The following is a 21,801-nucleotide window of genomic DNA, read 5'->3' as shown; positions in this document are numbered from 1 at the left end:
ATTGACATTTGTGGGGTCTGGAAGATTTCCACCTAGATGAGAGAGAAGAAGACCTGGGAGGTTAGGCAGTGTGTCCCTCATAAGGAAGTGTGTGAAGAAGCTATGAGTAGGAATCTGAAGGTTCCTGGATGGCGCAAAGTTTAGAGAATCCAGGAATGTAGGTCATCTGAGGAAACCTACGGGGGTGGGGGCAGAACTGGCCCAAGGTAGGAGCCATGGGAGCTACAACCACTGGCATTATTTTAGGGGCACAGTCACCCAAGCCCTTAGGAGTTCACATCTTGCTATGGAGTAGTTAGGATGATGCACATTGAACTACAGAATTTAATGGTGGCCTGGTAATTTTTGGGCTTGTTTTGAGACTAAGTTGCCCAGGCTGTCCTTGAAATTGCAATCCACATCCTTCAGCCTCTCAAGTATAGTAACTCAGAGTATAGTTGTGTATCACCACAACTTGCATATCCATTAATTCTATTTTTAATTTTTAAGGGATTTATATTTTGTATTTTGGTAGTTTTTTTCTATTCCTTTGAATCCCATGGTTTGTAACATTGAGGATGGAAATATCTGTCTTGTCCTATTGAATTATGGAAGTGTTTAACTTTCTTTTCATTTGTACAGTGGCTGACAACTAGGAATTTGCCTTAAATCTCAGAGACTTCAGACATGAAATTTTCAGCAGTTCTGAAACTATTAGGATTTTGCAACACTTAGAGATGGATTAAATGACTTTTTTACATAAAAAAATGTTCGTGAGTCTTTCGGAGTCCAGGGGTACAATGTTGTGTTTGTGTCTGGATGTCCCCCCATAGTCTCATGCTGACATAGTAGGGCAGACTTTTCAGAAGTGGTTGAATCTAGAGCTTGTGATTGATTCATGGTCCAATGCTGGGACAAATGTTGCAAGTGCTTCACCTGCTCTAAGGCAGATAACCTGCATACAATATAAGGAACAGAAAGGCTTATTCTTTCTCTGTCTCTCTGTCTCTCTCTGTCTCTCAATGTCTCTCTGTCTCTCTCTGTCTCTCTGTCTCTGTCTCTCTCTGTCTCTTCTTAGTTTGGTGTCTTCTGCTGCCATGAACATTTGCCCCTCTGCAGAGATCTACACTGCCTTGAAATCAGGGGTTTAAAGACTGAAACTTCTACAAACTGTGAACTAAATAGATCTTTCCTCCTTTTACTTTGGGTGCCAAGTATTTTATCTCACTAATGATAAAAGTAACTAAGACATCCACACTTTGACTATAAATTATTTGATACCATTCTTCAAAGCAAATATGAGTGATTTAAACCAGAACATGTCTTTTTTTATTTATCTTATTTCACTTAATAGAATAATTTCCAGTTCTATTCACATGATGCATGTGAGAGGATTTCACTCCATTTTATGGTTAAATTCTATTTATTTGTGTACATGTACAACATTTTATATATATATATATATATATATTCATTAATTAATGGGTACCTATGTTGTTGTTATAGTGGACTGTTGTAAGTAGTGCCGTAATAAACATGACAATGCATGTATCTCTTTGACAGACTGATATATATATATATATATATATATATATATATATGAAAAGTAATCCAGAAACACATATTTATTTATATTTATAATAATACATTCATGTGCATATTAGCATTTACATGATAAAAATATTTATATTTATATATATTAATGCTCATATATATATATATTTCTGAATTGTATTTTTTAGCACTGGAGACTAAATTTAGTCTTTGTGTATATTAGAAGCACTCTACCACTAAACTATATCAGCAACATTTTTTAGTTTTTGAGACTAAGTTTTCCAGGCTGTCCTTGAAATTGCAATCCACATCCTTCAGCCTCTCAAGTATAGTAACTCAGAGTATAGTTGTGTATCACCACAACTTGCATATCCATTAATTCTATTTTTAATTTTTAAGGGATTTATATTTTTTATTTTGGTAGTTTTGCTAATTCACATTCTCACTCTTCTAAATGTGTTCCAAAGTTACCTTTATTCTTCATTCAAACCAGCACCAATCCTCTTTTGTGTTTTTACAATAGCCATTCCAATAGTGGAATGACTTTTGTGGTTTTGATTTATATTGCTCTGGTGATTATTAGTGTTAACTTTGACCTTTAGGTTAAATCAACACATACTTGCAAAAATAATTTAAAAGTTTCTTGCTTAAATGATACTTAAAAGACCACCGACACCCAAGGAGCAATTTGTAAAATAAACTTGGGAAATCTACTTTTCTATCAACAGTTCAGAGAATTCTAATGGACATGAACCTTCTTCCCTACATAAATACTTTTGATTTTGTTAAATCTAACACTTAGTAAATTTGTATGAACTCTGTACTTATTTTTCACATCAAACCTTTAAATTCAAATACAGAAGAAAAAATTATCAGAGAATTTATCATCATATATTTTATAGTGATTCAGGAGCTAAAAGATATTATAATAAAATACAAGAAATGAGACAGAAAGGGAAAAGACAAAAAAAATTGAATCTTTACCCATAGCTCCAATCCAACATACTCTTTGTAAATTTAGAAAGGTCTGAATATTTTTAAAACTAATGTATATTATAAATTGACAATGACTTGCTCATCTTGAATTAAATCGAAGTTTTCTGCTATATAAAGTTAAGTAGTTTTGTACCCTGTGTGATTTTGAATTTAGATATTTTAAACACCTATAGGGTCAAGGTAAATAGGTAAAAAATGTAAAAAAGCTTTTATAGTTATTGAAAAACTTGTTTGAGGAGCAAAAGTTAAAATCACACTAATACTGCAGATAATTGTGTAGACACGAAAACCCAATGAAAGTTTTATTGCATTTTAACAAAAACATGATTTAGAAACTACACTGTGTTAATTTTAAACAAGTCACCTACAGCTTTCTACTTCCCCATTGATGAAGCATTTCAAAGGTAAGATTAGGTTCTTAGAATTTCAATTCTTACTTTATTAGGTGTTCCTTGTTGACTGTGATGAATTATTCTGTAGCGAAATGTTTCCTGTTCCTGATGATGAAAATGACATTGTTTTCCCAAGATCAATGCAGTGTCTGACATGGTACAGGTCTTGAAAAACATTGGTTACAATCTGTGGAGATGTTTACTATTTCAGCACTGTGTTCATTATATGTATTCAAACATGAATCAAACATCACACAATTTCAAGGTATTTTGAAAACATGACAAAAACATAAATTTGCTCTGATGGCCTTGAAACAAAGTGAACCTAAAGTGAAAAATAAAAATGACCATGAAATTTAAAATAGTACTCTTTAGGGAGTTGACAGAAATATTAGATTTTTTTAAATAAAGTTTGCTTTAAAATGTAAGAAAATACAAATGATTCCTGCATGTATAGTAGTTGCTAGATTTATCCATGCATTGCTCATTGAAATAGGCAAAATGGGATGGGGACACAGCTCAGTTGTAGAGTATTCACCAAGTATGCACAGTGCATGGGGTTTGATCTCTAGCCCTTTAAAAGCAAAAGGTAACTATTTAAATACAGTTAATCATTTTTTTCAAGTTGTGCATATACGTCTAGTAGACCATGCATACATTAAAGTAAAATCATCTGTAGAACAAGATTAAAGGCTTTATAGATTGAGCTACACATGAGACAAGTTCTTATGAAATGATGTATTACCAGTCTGACAGCTCTGACATTGCATAATTTATCTTCTAAAACAACCATTCCACCAATAACAGAGATGAATTATTTCTACTGCATCCAAACAAACAAACAAAAAAAAAGCATGTTTTGAAATTACTTTTGAAATCAATTAAAACACAAGTAAATTTTATTAGGTTTTTAAAAAATTTCTAGATACCATAGAACAACCTACTGGTAAAAGATTGTTAAATTATATTATATCTCTAATGCTGGATATAATGGTGCACAACTGTAATTCCAACACTTGGGAGGCAGAAGCAGAAAAATCGCCGTGAGTTCAAGGCCAGCCTGGACTGCACAATGAGACACAGACTCAAACAAAGCAAAGCAAAACAAAACAAATGCAATTTTAAAAACATATTATATCTCTAAGGTAGCAATGATGTAGTGGTTAAGAAATGGGATCTTAAATCACAGTTCAAGATACCAGTTCACTCGTCACTATAGGTTATGCTTCATTAATTTTCATGTATTAAGTTCTCTCTGTGCTTAAGTTTGGAGAATGTTTATCACCTTTTCTTCAAGTTAAGTGATGCTCTCTTTTATATTGTTCAAATCTCTATTGTTAAATTACTATTGCTAAATATGTCTCAGCCCTCCATTTACCATTACAGATTTTGTGCTTTCAATATTTGAATTTTACTTGGTTCATTTTCATACTTTCCATTTGTCTATCATGACCCCAATTTTTCTTCTATTGGATTCTTACTTCTCTTTAGAATTGAACACATTTTTTAAAACATCTTTCATTGCTGCTTTGAGCTCTGTATTCCCCATTTCCAAAATACTTTTTGTCTGCTTTTATTGACTACTTATTTTTCGAGTTTTCATTTACCCTTTTCGCCTTATTTCTCTGTTTTGTGGCTGTTATACACTGTGAATGCTGCTCTTGACTTGGTTTTAGTCGGTTTGTGTGCTTATTGCTTTCTTGCTGTCATTCAATTTTCTGAAAGATCAGCATTATCTTGTCAACCCTTGCTTTTGGGTCGACTATGGTAAATCTATAGTACTTCTGAAATACAATATCTTGTGTCTACTTTCTCGTTTCTTCTTTTCTTTTTCTTATTCTTCCTTTTTTTTTTTCTTTTGCAAAGATTAATAGGAAGAGGACTTCAATAAATTAGCTAATATTGTTACCAAAAGGTTTGATTTTGGCTACTCTGACCATTCAGAAATTCATTAAATTCATAGCACTGTGCTGTGACCTCAGAGTCTCTTGTCAGCACCCAGTTCTCTTGACCTCCAGTACTTGATTTGTTCCCCTCTCACAGCATCTGGCTCCAGGCATGCATTCTGTGAGGTGAAATTTTCAACAGTATCTGGAGGCATCTTTCTAGACCGCCTTATGCTGTCCCCTCTTTCCCCTTTCCCTATGCCAAGAATTGCTGCCAACTCTACAGTCTGTGACCAACAGACTGGGACTCCCATCTCAGGCTGCTCACCTAGAGTAATTCTGATGGTGGTAAAATGCCCCAAGGCCAAAACAAAACAATGCAACACCATTAAGTAAAACAGGATAAATGTGCTCCTCTTCTGCTGTATTTCCCATTTCTTAAGGTTCACATCCTAGAGCTAGCTTTTTTGTCTAATAACTGAAAATACTTGCTTCAACATGTTTCATTCAATTGAATAGTTGTTTATGAATAGGCAGATAGTTCAAATACTTGTTAATATCAAAAGTTTTTCAAAATACAAGAAATGTGATACTTTTGTAGAAAAGGAAAAATAGGAAATAAAAAGGAATATGAATTCCTAGTGGCAAAATAAAATTAAGTGTTCCAAATACAGCTTACTTTACTTGAGGCTCCATCATAAAATAGCTGAAGAAAAAGGCCAATACCCTAGACTGAATGTTTTCTTTTGGTAAAAATAATAAATGATATTTCTCTTTTCTTTAATGAGATTTACTTAGGCAAATGTGTCAATATGCTAGACAGCAAGATAAACAGAAAGAGATAAACATTATAGACACCTAATTTTTAATTTAAATTTGTAAAAGAATAAAAGATAAACTTATAGTTTTTTCAGTCTATACTATTAGCACCTATTGACATTGTTATGTTGGACCTATACTGCTCTAAATATGCTCTATCTTTTAAGATATCTGTACATTCTTGGAAAGCTTTTGAATTTTTCTTTACTTAAATAAGTAACTCTCATGCTTTGCCCCTGACTGGATACATCAAATACTTACTAAATGAAACAATAGCAATATCAAGATGCTCATAGTAACAAGATATTTGTTTTAGAATTTGTTTTTGTATTTTATGAAAGTGTAAAATTAATTAACAAATCAAGGCAGCTTTTCCAGACAAAAATAAGCCTTATGAAAATTTAAAATATTTTAAATTGTTTTAAAATAAACACAGCATCTTATTGTTTGGCTTTCTTAATTGATGCTTTATGGAAATTGTGTAGCTTACAACTTGTCAAGATAGAAGAATCACCTCTACTTTTTGTTGCTGGAAAAAAATTTCAAAATGAGGCATTCATTGAAGAAAAACAAGAAAATTAAACTAAAAACATGCATTGAGTAATAATAATGTGTCCATTAGTTTTCTTAATAGAGAAGATATATATTTCTTTATTTTATTTAGTACATATTTGTGTCACATAATGATTACATTCACAATGGGGAGTCAGTACTTATTCATAACACATCCTAAAACATTTTCTTCCTTCTCCTCTTCCCTCATTACCCATCCCTGCACCTTTTACCATTTGCAAAACATCTATAAATTTGTATTTAAAAGTTTAATAGTGTTAGAAGAGCAAGAATCACTGAATGTTAAGGAAGTTGTTCAAGATCATGCAACTCAAAAACAGTGGAGACGAGATTTACTCTGACACAAAGCCCTTAACCTAAGTGTCAAACTACTCATCAAGCAAGAAATATACACATATTCATAAAATTTTTAAATTTTTAAAAACTGAAATATTACTTCCTTATAGGTTGCTAACTAAGCATGCTAGAGATTCGATGGAAATAATAGAGAATATTAAAATCTGTCATTCAGTATTTTTCCAATGAACCTGTTAGAAACAAATGCTGATGTAGGTAGCATTAATTGTTGAAACTTGTTTACCAATGTAGAAAATGTTCCTCTTGGCCTGAGAGGGATTTTGTAAAATGCTGTAAGTCAAGACAAATTGGGAAAGATGGGAGGTACAGGGCAAAGGGCAATAGGAAGCCTCAAGTTTACATACCTTGTTACCTGTTAAGAAAGAAAGTTAAGAAAGTTCTGGAGGTAGTATTCAAAAATTATCAATACATTTAGTAGGTGATTAGGTGTACTTTTCTTCACTCTTCTTTTGTTTGTGCCCTAAAAGTTTGATTTCTTCAGCATTTTGTTTTAATAATACTTACTTAGAATTGACTTTCTAATGTTATTAAAAAATGTCCCTCCAGACATTTGAGGCAGTGTGGAAAATCAAAAGCCCATTTGGTGTCAAAAATTAAAATGAAGAATTTTATAAATAACTTTCACCACTCCTGTCACTTTTATAAAACCTAATCTAGTACAGAAGAATATTAATGCTAAATGATGGACAGAAGAAGGGTCTCTTTTTAATTGTCACTGGACCATTTATCAGTCTCTATGTCAGAAACAATCCCTTAGGGTGTGAGAAAGTGATTGGTTGGATAGCACTGAAAATCTGGCTGGATGGTAGTTCATGCCACCATTGTATCAATTTAATGAATGAAGCTCAAAAGCTTCCTTCTCTTCCCAGAAGGAAACACATCCATTATGGAACAAAAGATTCCTCAGTGCTAACGAACTGTCGTGTTTTATTTCTTCTTAGTGTATGTAAGAAGAAAAGTCTAAGTTGAGAATACCAAACATCTACATCTCAAGGAAAATAACTGCTTGAATGGCTTAGTCCTTAACAATTTATTATTACTGCCATATCCAGAAGGTGATGTGATGGACATAGTCATACCTTAGGCCAACAGGCAAATTCTGTCTTCTTCCTTCTTGGGACAAATGCGCATTTTCTTGTAGAAAACTTTGAAACTCCAAACACCCACACACCCACACACAGTGTATCATTGTTATGTTTTTCAGAGTAGTCTGAAAAATATGGCTAATGAAAATTTTGAAAATATAACTATCAGAACTAGCTTATAACTTTTCTACAGTTTCAGAAAGATCTGCATCTGTTTCTCAAGTTTTAAAGAGAAGGGGCAAAAGGAGTGCATGAGGAAGATCCTTTATGTGTTTCTTCTTTATTCCATTAGGATCACGTTTTTTCTGTCCTTTCTGGATTTTTTTTTTATCTCCCTCAAAGTATATCAGAAAACCTTTCAAAGATTTGAGCACAGTGTGAATCACTTGAACCTGACATATCAAATCTTTATTGGAGAAAATAGATGAACATAAGAAGACTGTGTTTAAGTATCCTTTATTCTTTTGAATGAGTTATTTCTGATACAGGTGATATATACATTATTGTCTTCGCATGTTAATCTGGCCCAGATGAATTTTGTCAAGCCATAAACTCCATATTACATATTTTACATTGATAGTTTCAAATCACCACGCCATGTATTTTAATGAACATGTAACTGCACAAATATGTTTTTATGTGGAAATATTAGCCCATCAGTTTAATTGGTGTCACATTCACCTTTTACAGCAGTGAATATTACATCTTTTTTTAAATTTTTTTAATCTTCAACTCTCACCTTTTTGGTTTTCTTAACTCAAATTATCATAAATTCAAATTAGTTTGTCTGCAATCTAAGTGTTAATAGTGTTCACTTTGAATACAAAATTCATGTATTCTGTGATATTCAAAATCTTCTTTAGATAGCAACTATTCATTTCTAATGAGGAAATAAAAGAAGGATTTGAAGGTCTGTGTTTAATCTTGCCAGCAAAGTGGTTCTAACTAGGATGTTCAAGGGCTTTTTCATGCATTTCACTTTATTATTATTTATTTTACTCTCTGCTGGTAAGCTGTTGTGTCAAAAATCAGGATTTAATGAAAAACAAACACCGCAAAGAGAGACTTGTGAGAAAATCAATGCAGCAATTTTTAGAACTGATGTGAGCTACTGTTATTCAAGCCAAGGGGATTTTTAAAAAATTTTTTTCTTTATTTTTTTATTTCAGTATCCATATAGTATGTGTGAATCATATATATATATTCATTGTGTATATATATTCAGGAGCTCAAAGTAGATGAAAGCAAGACACATGATTTTGTGACAGAAAAAAACTAGAATTGAATTTTCAGTTGTTCCATGTTATATGTAATATTTCTCTCAGTGACATAATATAAAATGTTTATTGAGATACTGTTTCATTTTTACATTATAACTTCATCTACTTAAATTTACAAAGTGAGTTTCCAGCTTCTGCAACCCTTAAAATCTAAAATATATTACACTGAATGAAAATTTCATGCAACCATCAACTTTTCTCTTATGTAATTTCAAATACTAATGTAACAATTTCTCTTGCTAGAAGGACTGGAAAAGGCCTGGAACTTCTTCTGCTTAGCTATTCGCATTTGTTAGCTAAGGAGAAAAACAATGTAAATTAGATATTGACAAGCTGCAGCTTGCCAAACAATCACATCTTGGCAGCTGCCCATTTTACTATATGTGTTTGGCACACATAATTTCATTAGGTCACTCTAGGCCCAGTATGTTACACCTGGCTGTTTTTGAGCTTTTGCAGCAAAGGTCTTTGTGGAGTTGATATAATCTTCAAAGCCCCAAGTAGTTTATAAAACGTTTGTTTAGAGTTGGCTAGAATGAATCATGCAAAAATTAAGAATTTCCTCAATAAATCTGGTTACATAAAAAGATGATACTTAGCCTGGCATAGTGGCACTCTGGAGACTGAGGCAGGAGAATCATAAGCTTGAGGCCAACCTGGGCTGTCCAGTGAGTTCCAGGACATTGTATTTGAAAAAAAAAGTGATATCCTGGGGGAAAGTAGTAGACATTTCCAATGATATTAAACATATTTTTTCATTTTATAGAACCAAAATTGTTTATGAAAGTTCTCAAAGAGCAATTTTAACACAAAAAAATGACCCAAAATGACCCATCTTGTCTCAAAGTGGCATTTATTTTTTTGAATTTTATTTTACCGAGAGTAAAATTAAAGAGAACAAAAACAGAACAAAACAGACCATCAGAAAACAATGTAAGAGACACAGATTTTGAAACAAGACAACAGGAGATCTTCACTGTCTATAATATTGTCTCTTGTGTTCTTCCAAATACTTGTCCATATCTTCACATAGAGTGAATTCATATGGAACAAAATAGTATTAATACTATTAGATCAGAACAGGATGATAAAGGTGTCTTCAAAACTAGACAATGAGGAAGTCAACAATGGCTACCATAATGTCTCTCATTCTCTTCAAAATGGCTGTCCATACTTTCATGTATGTTGAAATTAAACAATACATAATACTAAAACAACTCTGAACAAATATTAATAGCATTGCTGGATTTCATAGCATGACGCTACAGGATCAGCACTGGGCACCTTAATGTCTCTTTTCCTTCAAAGTAGTTGTTCATTTCATCATGCATTATATAATTGATTCTCATAAACTGTTTAGGAGGAGTTCTCATAAACTGTTTAGGAGTTCTATCCCTGCATAAGTCTATATATGTAAACCTATTCTTTCTGTATTAGAGGGAATAACAAAACAAAACAAGAGAAATCAAAACAAACCCCTAGAAATATACAAAACAAATAAGACAAACAACAATAGCAAAGAGCCCAGAATGCTGACAATTTAGGCCTTAAAAACAAGGTGGTATGACCATAACCTAGGATTGTTATTTTATATAATGATCTTCAAGAGTTTCTCAGCTCACCATCCAATAATATGCACAGTTCTTCCAATCCTATGAATATTAAATATTTTGTTCCAAGACATCCTAGAATTTGTAGCACAATCATCTTAGCTATCCTAAGTGTATTTACATAAATTTAGATATTTTTTCTTTTCCCTTCCTTTTCTTTTTCCTCATTTTCCCTGAGATACTATTTTTCCCTTTAAAGCAGATTCTTATCCTTTCACTGTATTTATTGTTTTTGTATCTTTTTTACTCTTAACATTTCTGACACTAGGGAGACTATGGTATTTACACATGTGAGTTTGATTTATTTCACTTATGATTATGGTCTCAAGTTGCATCCATTTACTTATAAATATCTCAATGTGACCATTCTTTATAGCTGAGTAGTACTCCATTGTATGAAAATACCATATCTTTTTTATCCATTCCTGAGTTGATGGGCATTTAGGTTGTTTCCAAGATCTGTCTATTACAAATTGTGCTGCTATAAACCTGGGTGAACATATATCATTGTGGTATGATATTTTGAGTTCTTCTGGTAATATGCCCAGAAGTAGAATAGTTGGGTGAAATGGGACTTCCACTCCCAGATTTTTGAGGAACTTCCAGACTGACCTCCACAGTGGCTGCACCAGTCTACACTCCCACCAAGAGTGCAGAATAGTTCGTTTTTCCCTGCAGCCTCTCCAGCATTTGTTATTGGTAGTTTTCTTTAACCTGGCCTTTCTTTCTGGAGTGAGATGAACCTCACTGCTGTTTCAATTTGCATTTCTCTAATGACCAGTGATGCTGAACATTTTTTCACATATTTGCTTTCCATTTGTATTTCTTCATCTGAGAACTGTGTATTCATCTCAGATGTCCATTTTTGGAATGGGTCATTGAATTTAGTGAGGATTTTTTTTTTTTAATTCTTTATAAGTTCTAGACAGAAGTCCTTCATCTTAGGGACAGTTGACTAAGATTTTTTCCCGAGGGGTGGGTTTTCTTTTCACTATGCTGGAGGTTTATTTCAATATGCAAAAACTCTTTATTAAGATTTAATCCTAGTTATTGATTCTGGGAAGCATTTCCCATGTGGTTTGATTTTTGTTCATGAATTCTCTGTCTACTCCTATGTCTTCAACATTTCTACCTACTTTATCTTCCAACAGATTTAGTGTTTCTGTTTTAATATTTAGATCTTTGATCCATTTAGATTTTAGTTTAATGCATGCTAAGAGGCATGGGTCTTGTTTCAGTTTTCAGCATGTGGGGAGCCCATTTTTCCAGCACTGTTTATTAAACAGTCTATCTTTCTTCCAGTGAACTTTTTGGTCCCTTTGTCAAGATAAGATGGCTGAGAGTGTTTATAGTTTTAGTTGTATTTTCTAATATATTGTATTAATCTTCTGATCTGTTTTTATCGGTAACAAGCTGATGTTATTGCAGTAGCTTTGTGGTACAACTTCAAGTCAGGGTTTGTGACGCCTCCTGCCTTACCTTTGTTGCTTAGAATTGCATTTACTGTTCTAGGTCTCTTCTGTTTCCAGATGAATTTTCGGAGTGATTTCTTTAGATCTATGAGGTATGCTAGTGGCATTTTTATTGGGATTGCGTTAAATCTGTATAACAATTTTGGGAGAATGACCATTTTCACAATGTTGGTTCATCCTATCCATGAACAAGGGATGTCATTCCATTTTCTGAGGTTCTCTTTGATTTCTTTTTTCAGGGAATTATAAATTTCCCTGAATAGATTTTTTTACTTCCTTTCTTAGATTAATTCCTATGTATTTAATTTTGTTGGATGCTATTTTAAAGGTTGTGGCTTCTCTTATTTCTCTATCAGTGATTTTGTTGTCAGTGTATAGGAATGCTATTGATTTTTGAATGTTGACTTTGTATCCAGCTACATTACTGAATTTATTTATTATACCTAGTAGTCTTTTAATGCAGTGTTAGGGGTCTTCTATGTAGAATATCATGCCATCTGCAAATAATGATAATTAAACTTTTTCTTTCCTATACTTACTCCTTTTATTTCTCTCTCTTGCATAATTGCTCTGGCTAGTATTTCCAGCACTATATGGAATAGGAGTGATGATAATGGATATCCTTGTCTTGTTCCTGATTTTAGGGTAAAGGCTTTTCAGCCAGATGCTGGCTGTTGGTTTGTCATAGATGGCTTTTATCATATTGAGATAAAGACCATCTATTCCAATTTACTGTAAGGTTCTTATCATGAATAAGTGTTGGACCTTATCAAAAGCTTTTTCTGCATCTATAGAAATGATCATGTGGTTCTTATTTTTGGCTCTATTGATATGATGAATTATCTTTATTGATTTGCCTATGTTGAACCATCCCTGCATGCTTGAGATGAATCCCACTTGATCATGATGTATATTCTTGTTAATTTGCTGCATTCTGTTTGCCAAAATTTTATTGAGAATATTTGCATATATGTTCATTAGGAGATTGGCCTGTGGTTCTCTTTTTTTGGTTGATTCTTTCTCAGGTTTTGGTATTAGAGTAATATTTGCTCCAGGAATGAGTTAGGGAGAATTGTTTCATTTTCAATTTCATTGAAGAGTTTGAAGAGTATCAACATTAAATCTTCTTTGAATTTCTTGTAGAATTCCTCAGTGAATCATTCTGGACCTGGGCTTTTCTTTGTTGGTAAGGATTTAATTACATTTTCAATTTCATTAATTGAAATTGAATTATTCAGAAGTTTTACATCTTCTTGACTCAGTTTTGGTAATTCACATATTTCTAGGAATCTGTCCATTTATTCTGTATTATCAAGCCTATGAGAGTAGAAGTTTTCAAAATAGGTAATGATGATCTTCTGTACTTGCACAGGGTCTGTAGTGATTTCAGCCTTTTCATACCTTATTGTATGAATTTGAGTTTTTTCCTTCCTTTTTTAATAAGATGGGCTAGAGGCTTGTCACTTTTATCTATTCTTTCAAAGAACCAGCTCTTTGACTCATTGATTCTTTCTATTGTTTTCTTAGTCTCTACTGCATTGATTTCTGCTCTGACCTTTATAATTTCCTCCCTGCTTTTGGCTTTGGTCTTGCCTTGCTCTTCTTTTTCTAGATGTTTGAGTTGTAGCGTCAGTTGTTTATTTGTGTTTGTTCTGTTTTCCTGATGTGGGAATTCACTGCAATAAATTTTACTCTGAGGACTGCTTTCATTGCATTCCACAGGTTGCAATAATATATTTGTATTTTTGTTTGCCTATAAATATTGTTTAATTTCTTCTTTAATTTCCTCTGTGACCTACTGATTGCTCAGGAGTGTATTATTCAATTTCATATATTTGTGGGATTTTTGCACTTTGTTTTATCATTAATTTCTAGTTTCATGACCCTATGATCCAATAACATGCACAGGATAATTTCAATTCTTTTGCATTTACTTAAGCATGTTCTGTGGACTAGTATATAATCTATTTTAGAAAAAATGCCATGTGCTGCTGAGAAGAACGTATATTTTGATGTTGTTGGGTAAAACACTGTATATGTCTACTAAGTCCATTTGTTCATAGGTGTGATTCAGTTCTGTTATTTCTTTGCTGAGATTCTGTCTAGTTGATCTGTCCCTTTGTGTCAATGGTGTGTTAAGATATCCTGATATAATTGTATTGACTATTTGATTTTTCATTTCTGTTAACATTTGTTTTATATAGCTGGGTGCTTCTGAATTTGGTGCATAGATATTTAAGATTGCTATCTCTTCCTCTAGAAATTGTTCCCTAACCAGTATGTAGTGAGCTTCTTTATCTCTTTGGATCACTCTTGGTTTGAAGTTCACATTGTCTGCAAACAATAACTATCCCTGCTTTTGGTGGGGGGGGGTGTGTTCCTGTTGCATGGAGTATTGTTTTCCATCCTTTGATTTTCAGTCTATGAGTTTCCTTTTGGGTTAGATGGGTTTTCCTGTATACAGCATATGTTTCAATGTTGTTTCTTGATCCATTCTGCCAGCCTGTTTCTTTTAATTAATGAAATGACACCATTTAGATAAATGGTTATAACTAATATATATTGGTTTCCTTTTGACATGTTATCTTTCTGCTGTTGATTCTTTACCTTTCCTCTCTGTTTAATTGTTTGCCTTACTTATTTATTGATTTTTTCCTAGGTCTGTTAAAATGTCTTTCAGTATTCTTTACAGGGTTAGTTTGGTGGTCATAAAGTTCTTCAGCTGTTCTTTGTCTTGGAAGTATCTTATTTGTCCATCCATTTTGAAGGACAGTTTTTCAGGGTACATCAGTCTCGGTTGGAAGTCTTTTTCTTTAGGATCTGAAATACTTCACGCCATGCTCTTCTTGACTTCATTGTTTGTGTTGAGAAGTCTTCTGTGATTCTGGTAGGCTTTCCTTTATAGGTGGTCTGTCTCTTCTCTCTAGCAGGTTTTAATATTCTGTTCTTATGTTGGATTTCTGTGATGCTGATTATCATACGTCTGGATGTAGTTTTATTTTAGTTATGGTTATTTGGTGTTCTGTATGCATCACTGATCTGTATATCAGTTTCCATTCTCATGTTTGCAAAATTTTCAGATAATACTTCTGTAAATAGCCTCTTGACATCATTTGTGTTGTCACTTTTTCATTTTTACCTATCAATCTTAGGTTGTTTTGTTTGCATCATCTTGCAGCTATTGAGTTGTTATTTCCTGATTCCTTGTTATTTTTAAATGGTATTTACTTTCCTGTTCCCTAGCTGCAATCTTGTCTTTCAGTTCTGAAATTCCCTCTTCACTTTTGTTGAGGTGGTCTTGCCAACATTGATGGAATTTTTGACTTTCTGTATGTCTCTTTGCATCTGCTTCATGCATTGTTTGTTTCTTATTTTGTTCATTCAGAGTTCCCATCTGTTTGCATTATTCATCTAATTTTTTAACTATGTCTTCTTTAGGTGTGTTCAGCATTTCTGTCATGACATTTATCATTTCTTCTTTTACCAGGGAGACTATTTATGATCTGAGTTCATTTCTACCTTCTGGGAATTGTTTCTTTACATCAGTTGTTATCATTTCAGGAATTTAATTATATTTTCTTCTGTGGCCATGTCTCCTAGACTTGCTTGGGTTGGGCTGGAAGTTTGAGGTTGCATTTGGCTCTTTCATTTTGTCATTTTCCTATTTTTTCCAGTTTCAAGTGATGTTTCAATGCTTTCCCCATGTACTGGGAATCAACTGGCTCATTTTTGGGTCCCAGGGCAGACTGCAGACAACTGCTAGCTGCTTGGAGTTCGCTGGGCATTGGCTAGTTAAGACTGTGGGGACTTCCTGTGTGTCCTCTGGTGATGTTGGATGCAGAGCATGGTCTTACTACCTGGTAGAGACCTTGTGAGCCACATTCCAAGGCTTCTCTGTGCACTGGGATTGAAGCCACATAGGTTCAGAGCCTGGGACTGAATTCAGGGGCCTGCTCACTGGTTGGAGTTCTTAAAGTGGTATTTAAAAAACTTAAATTATCCATTCAGTGTATCATTTATATAAACATAAGATTCTCATATATTTACAAATCTATATTTCATATGTTCTACTTTTATTTTTTATTTATTTTTTGGAGGTGGTATTGGGAATTGAACTCAGGACCTGGAACTTCCCAAACAGGCACTATGCCCCTGAGCTATATGCCTAGCCCTTTCCTATATATTTATAATGTGTGCTTTGTAAAATTTTGCCAGTTGTCATGAATGTTTAAAACATGTCAATGATCGAGCCATGAGAAGTACCTTGATATACAAATATTTTAAACTCAAAAAATTCAATGAATCATTATCATAATAACATAAGTAAATAGTAATTCAAATTCCTGTCCCTAATTTTCACCAACAAAATTAAGGATGGAATTATTTTAATAAAATATATATTATCTGTCCTATTCCTGTAATCTCAACACTCAGGAGGCTAAGACAGGAGGGTGGTTGCAAGTTTAAGATTATTCTGGGCTACAAAGTGAGCTCAAGACCAGCATGAACTGCATAGTTAGACCTTGTCTCAAGAATTTAAAAATTATAAAAATAAAATGAAATATATATTTTCATAACCAATGAAGTAATAAATTTTCTACTAATAACTAATATTTAAAAGACTGTTCTATTGACTTTCTCACTCTTGAAATGTTATCTTTTAGTTAGCATTTAAAACCCAGCTAATTTATCTCCCCTGAGCCACGTGTGGTGGTGCATGCCTGTAATCCCAGCACCCAGAAGGCTGAGACAGGAGAATCATTGAAAATTAGAAACTACCCTGGGCTACAAAGTGAGCTCAACTGCAGTATGAAAGTCTGTCTCAAAAAAGACAAAACAAACAAGCAAACAAACAAAAACCCATTTATTTCTCCTTAGTGAAGACTGTTCTAGTATCAAGAGCAAAAGTTCCCTAAGTATTCTCTTTTGGAAACAATGATATGTTTATCATTTTATTACAGCACTTATGAATCTGTACTGATATTATTTGTTATAAATTAGACTCACTGGGTAGTGTATATGTCTAAGAATTTTTATTTTATATCAGTTCAATAAATCCAACCTTAATATTTAACTAAAATTGCTTCCAACTTTCTATTTTTTCAATGCTATTATGTCAAAGCTTTGTTGATAGTACATAACAGTCATATGTAAAATAGGCATATTTTTCAATAAATATTTACTCAATATTTATACAAACACAGAGAAGTTAAAAAGAAATATTTTATATGGCTTATATTTCCTCTCAATGCTTTGCTCAATTATTTTATTAATACTTTGGTTAGATCAGTTTATACTTATATTTTTAATATACATCTGAATTATGTGCATCGAGTAATACTTCCATTTTACAAGTGATCTCTGGCTTTAGTTTCTGCTTTGTCTTATGAAATACAATTATCCAGTTTCTTCACAGCAGAGTGGGTTCTTCAGTCATAAGCACTGGCTAAGATATTGAACAATATCTTAAGAGAATTTTTAGTTGTGAACTTTTTTTTTACATTGTTGGAGCAATGCAAAAATGGTTAAAAATCTCCTCTTGCTTTCTTGTGCAGAAATTGAAGAAATTACATAATAGCTCAGCGTAACAGAGCCTGTCTGGCAAGTGTGAGGTTGTGAATTTGATCCCTGATACCAAACAAACGGAACACAACAAAGAAACAAAAACAGACAAAAAAAAAAAAAAAAGAAAAAAAAAGAAAAATAATGTAAGGAGACAGCAATCACCTGTGTATTGCACAGTTAACACCTTGTAAACCCAAGATGTGATTTAGAGAATGGCGAGTGATTAAAATTTAAAATACTACAGCAATAGAAACCTTGCAGTTAATCTACCTGAAAACACTCCCCCTTGTTTTTCCCATGCTTATAGTCTTGCCACTATTTGCAGCAGTCCAGACTCTCCTGTGTTGCCTTGGAATAGCTGCCTCAGTTCCTGAATCAATTAAAAGTATTTACCTATTATGATAATTTTCACTTGTAGGAAGGGTCCAGATATGCTAAATAAGGTGGATGAAGACAAAAGATAAAGACTTTATGAGCCTATTTTAGTACTAGATGGGTCTATGCAGCAGCATTTATTACATTCTGATCACACTCTTAAAGATACTCAAAAAAGGGGACTTCTAAGACTTCTTCAGAAAGAGACAAGACTAAAGGGACAAATGTGTCCCAAGAAGAAATAGTTTGAGGGAAATTAATAAAAGTATATCTTTTACTGTAACAATTTTTAAAATTTAAAAATTGATCATATTATTTGTTTACCTCTTATAAATGAGGAAAACCTGATAGAAATACCAAAAAAATATAGACAAATCAATTTAAGAGCTGGTCACCACAGTACCTTTCTCTCTGTAATTGAGATATCCATTACAGATCTTATGTGTTGACTAATGAAGAGGAAATTTGCTGAAAAATCCTCCATAATTGGGCAATTTTGTCATTGCAAAAAGAGAGACAATAATTAACACAAACCTAGAAGGCCTGGGTCAGTCATTTGATGCCACATTTGACACACTCAAGATGTGAGGAAATATGAGTGTACTGTCATGCACCACATTGCTTTCCACTGAGCTCTTTTCTAAGTACTCAGGGAGTAAACTCATGAAATAATAGCAAAAATAATATTCTAACACAATTACATAAACCAGTCATTTATTACTAGTATCATTATTATTTACTATACATAACTGTGTTTTATGCTTTTGTAACTAGCCATGCAGGCTGTCTGTATATCATGCATGAAAAATGATCTAGGAAACCACAATGATTGCAATATTAGGTGAGGTGGATCCGTGGACAACAATACAGGAATCCACGCAGCCAAACTGATAAATTTGGGATTTAATTAACTGAGTTCAGGACCACTCATACACACCCCCCCCCCACGCACACACACACACCTTATTTCAGAGTCCAAACAAGTGGCAACAAACTGGAAAGAGCTTTTAAAAGAGAGAATCACAAAAGACATCCTGTTGGAAACAGTGTAGCTAGAATCTTACATTAATTTTTGGTTGACACCTGTATCCTGCTTCTTTGGTTGAGCAGGTTAATCTTTCTCCTGTGGGTACAGCTCATTTTGCTTTTCTCATGGCACTTATGCCCTGAGCAATTTTCCATTTTCTGAATAGTTAAATGCAGGGTTCAAGATGGCGTCAGTTATGTCAAGTTACAACATTCCCTACTGGTTTTAGTGCATGGAATGCACTAAATTGATTCATCTTTCTGAAATGCACTAAATTGATTCATCTTTCTGAAAGTCATCTTTCTCATGCATACTCCGCAGATCCTTGTTTTGGGAACATATAACCATTAATTTAATAGATTGGACACAACATTGGATATAATGCATTAAACTGTTTATCAGGCAGGGATCAATAAGTAATGGCCAGCCAGAGAAAAATTGGGGGTCCTGCCAGAGCCAAGAATTGAGGGGGTCAGCCATGGGGTAGTAAGAGAGCAAATTTTTATATCAACTGTTTTGATGATGTCCATCATGTTTTATCAGTTTGCTTTTTCTGAGATGATTAAGACTGATTTTTAAAACAAGATTTACCAGGGGCTAGACATTGAACTGCCTGTTTTAAGAATACAAGGTCTAGACTTCACAGGTTCAGAAGGACCATCTCAACTAGGGAGATGAGAGACTCCTCCAGTAGACTAACATTTTGTTCAAGTGTGCTTGATCCCAATCTACTTTTTGTTTAGTATATGGTAATTTGGGCATCCCATTATGAGGGCTGTGGTTCCTAGTGTTGTGGAACCAGATACTTCTAGTCCCAAAAGTACAGGACGTATGACTTTTTTCTTGTGGGGGTGGGTAACCCCATATTCCCTAGATTCTTCCCCAGAATACCAGTACACTTGGAGAAGAACATGAGTTAAGATAAATAATTTAGGGTTAGGTCCATTAAAGACAGTCATACAAGCACAAGGGATGAGGCCATTTGTACATGCAAAGTAACTTCCTGGCAGGGAGACTAAATGTTGTTGAGGGGGTAAGAGACATTTTGTACATACACAGTTGCATTACAATTGATTTGAAATGGGAAGCACTTCTAGGGGAAATTTACAAACTGAATATAAACATTTCCCAAAGTGAAGGACTTAGGTCCCTGTCCCCTGCAGCATATAGAACCAAAATCAGGGTTTGAGGTGTTTACCCTCTGGATAAGAGATTTAGGGCCCACATCTTTAGAGTTTTACTTTTAGTCCACTTAGCTGTAGTCTCTGGTATTGTGAGCTTGAAGTGGGAGTGATAAATCCAATGGCTCTTTCTGGCAATCTTGATGGTCATAGGAGTACTCAAGGTGACTATATAGGGTCCTTCCCAGTGGGCACTTAGGGGTGTGGGCTATCTTTTCCTGAGGTAATTTTAATCATCAGGGTGAGCTTCCAGGGCATGGTCAAGTATTTCAGGAAGGGTCTGGTGGCCCCAGAACAAGTGGTGGCTCAAGTGCAGAAAGAGCTGAGGAGCCTGTAAGGACTTAAGTTTCCCACTAGTGACAGCAGTCAACTTATCATTTTGGACATGGGGGACCAAAGAGGGCATTTGGGCCATCTATGGCCTCAAAAGGCCTAATGTCCTGGAAGTAGGGGGTACATCACGCATGTAGAAGAGCAAAAGGAAGGAGACATGCCCAGTTTTCATGAGTCTTAAGAACCTGTTTTGAAATAATTTTCTACATGGCCTGAACTTTGAGGCAGGTAGACACAATGTAATTGCCAACTGATTTTTAAAGCTGTAGCTGAGCTATGAGAGCTGGGTCATTGTCAGCCCCAGGAAGGTGGGCAAACTGAATCAAGGACTATCTCACAGAGGAGTTTCTTAACTACTATAAGAGCTGATTCAGCCTGAGTGGTGAATCCTTCAGTCCATCCAGTGAATGTATCTACAAGAACTAAGAGATATGTATGCCCCCTTCTTTCTGGGCCAACTTTGGCAAGTCTGTCTCTCAGTGGTCTTCAGGGCTAAGTCTCATTGTCTCTTTTGAACATCAGTGGGAGCCAGTTTAGGGTTCACTTGAAGACATTGTGGGCATTTTGGGCTGATCTTTTTAGTCAGGCAAGATAACTTGGTCAATTGGGTTCCCTCAAGTGAGTGGCCTGATGGGTGTTTTGGATGGGCTGTGGGCCCAACAATCTGCCAGCCTTCCAGAGAAAGTTGGGCTTCTAGGCTCTGGGCTAGTCTTAAGTCAGAATCTGAATAGTATGACTTGAGTAGCATGGGTGGTGTAGAGCTGGGAGGAACATTGTAGGCCCCACTGGTTTTAGTGCCAACTCTCTGGCTATCTTATCAGTGAGGACATTTCTATGAGCTATAGGAGTCATTGGTGTCCCAAATAGTATATAATGGTAACCTTTTGAAGCAACTAAATGGCATCCAGGCAGTCTAAGATCTCAGGATCATTTTTGATCTTTGTTCCTGCTGAGATTAATAGTCTTCCTGTCTGATAAATGGCCCCACACACATGGATGGTAACAAAAGTGTACTGATTATCTGTATATATATTTATAGGTTTATTTTGCCCCCATTTTAGAGGTTGAGTAAGGGCTATCAGTTTGGTCGGCTGAGCGAAAATTCCCAACCCTAAAGCTTGGGTTCATATTACCTTAGTTTCGGTGGTCTTCAAAGCTCCTGCCACTGAGTACCTTGGAAGAGGTAACTGCTGTCATCTGTGAAAAAGATGGCTTCAGGCTGGACAAGCAGGACATCAGTCAGGTCAGTTCACAGGCTTGAGAGACAATTATGTATCAGCATTGAGAGGTCATCATCAGGCAGGAGAGACATGGAAT

Source organism: Cavia porcellus, unplaced genomic scaffold (assembly GCF_034190915.1).
Source record: "Cavia porcellus strain 051 isolate PalLab524CR breed Dunkin Hartley unplaced genomic scaffold, mCavPor4.1 scaffold_1, whole genome shotgun sequence".
NCBI classification, from domain to species: domain Eukaryota; kingdom Metazoa; phylum Chordata; class Mammalia; order Rodentia; family Caviidae; genus Cavia; species Cavia porcellus.
Note: the sequence above shows the minus strand (reverse complement) of the source record.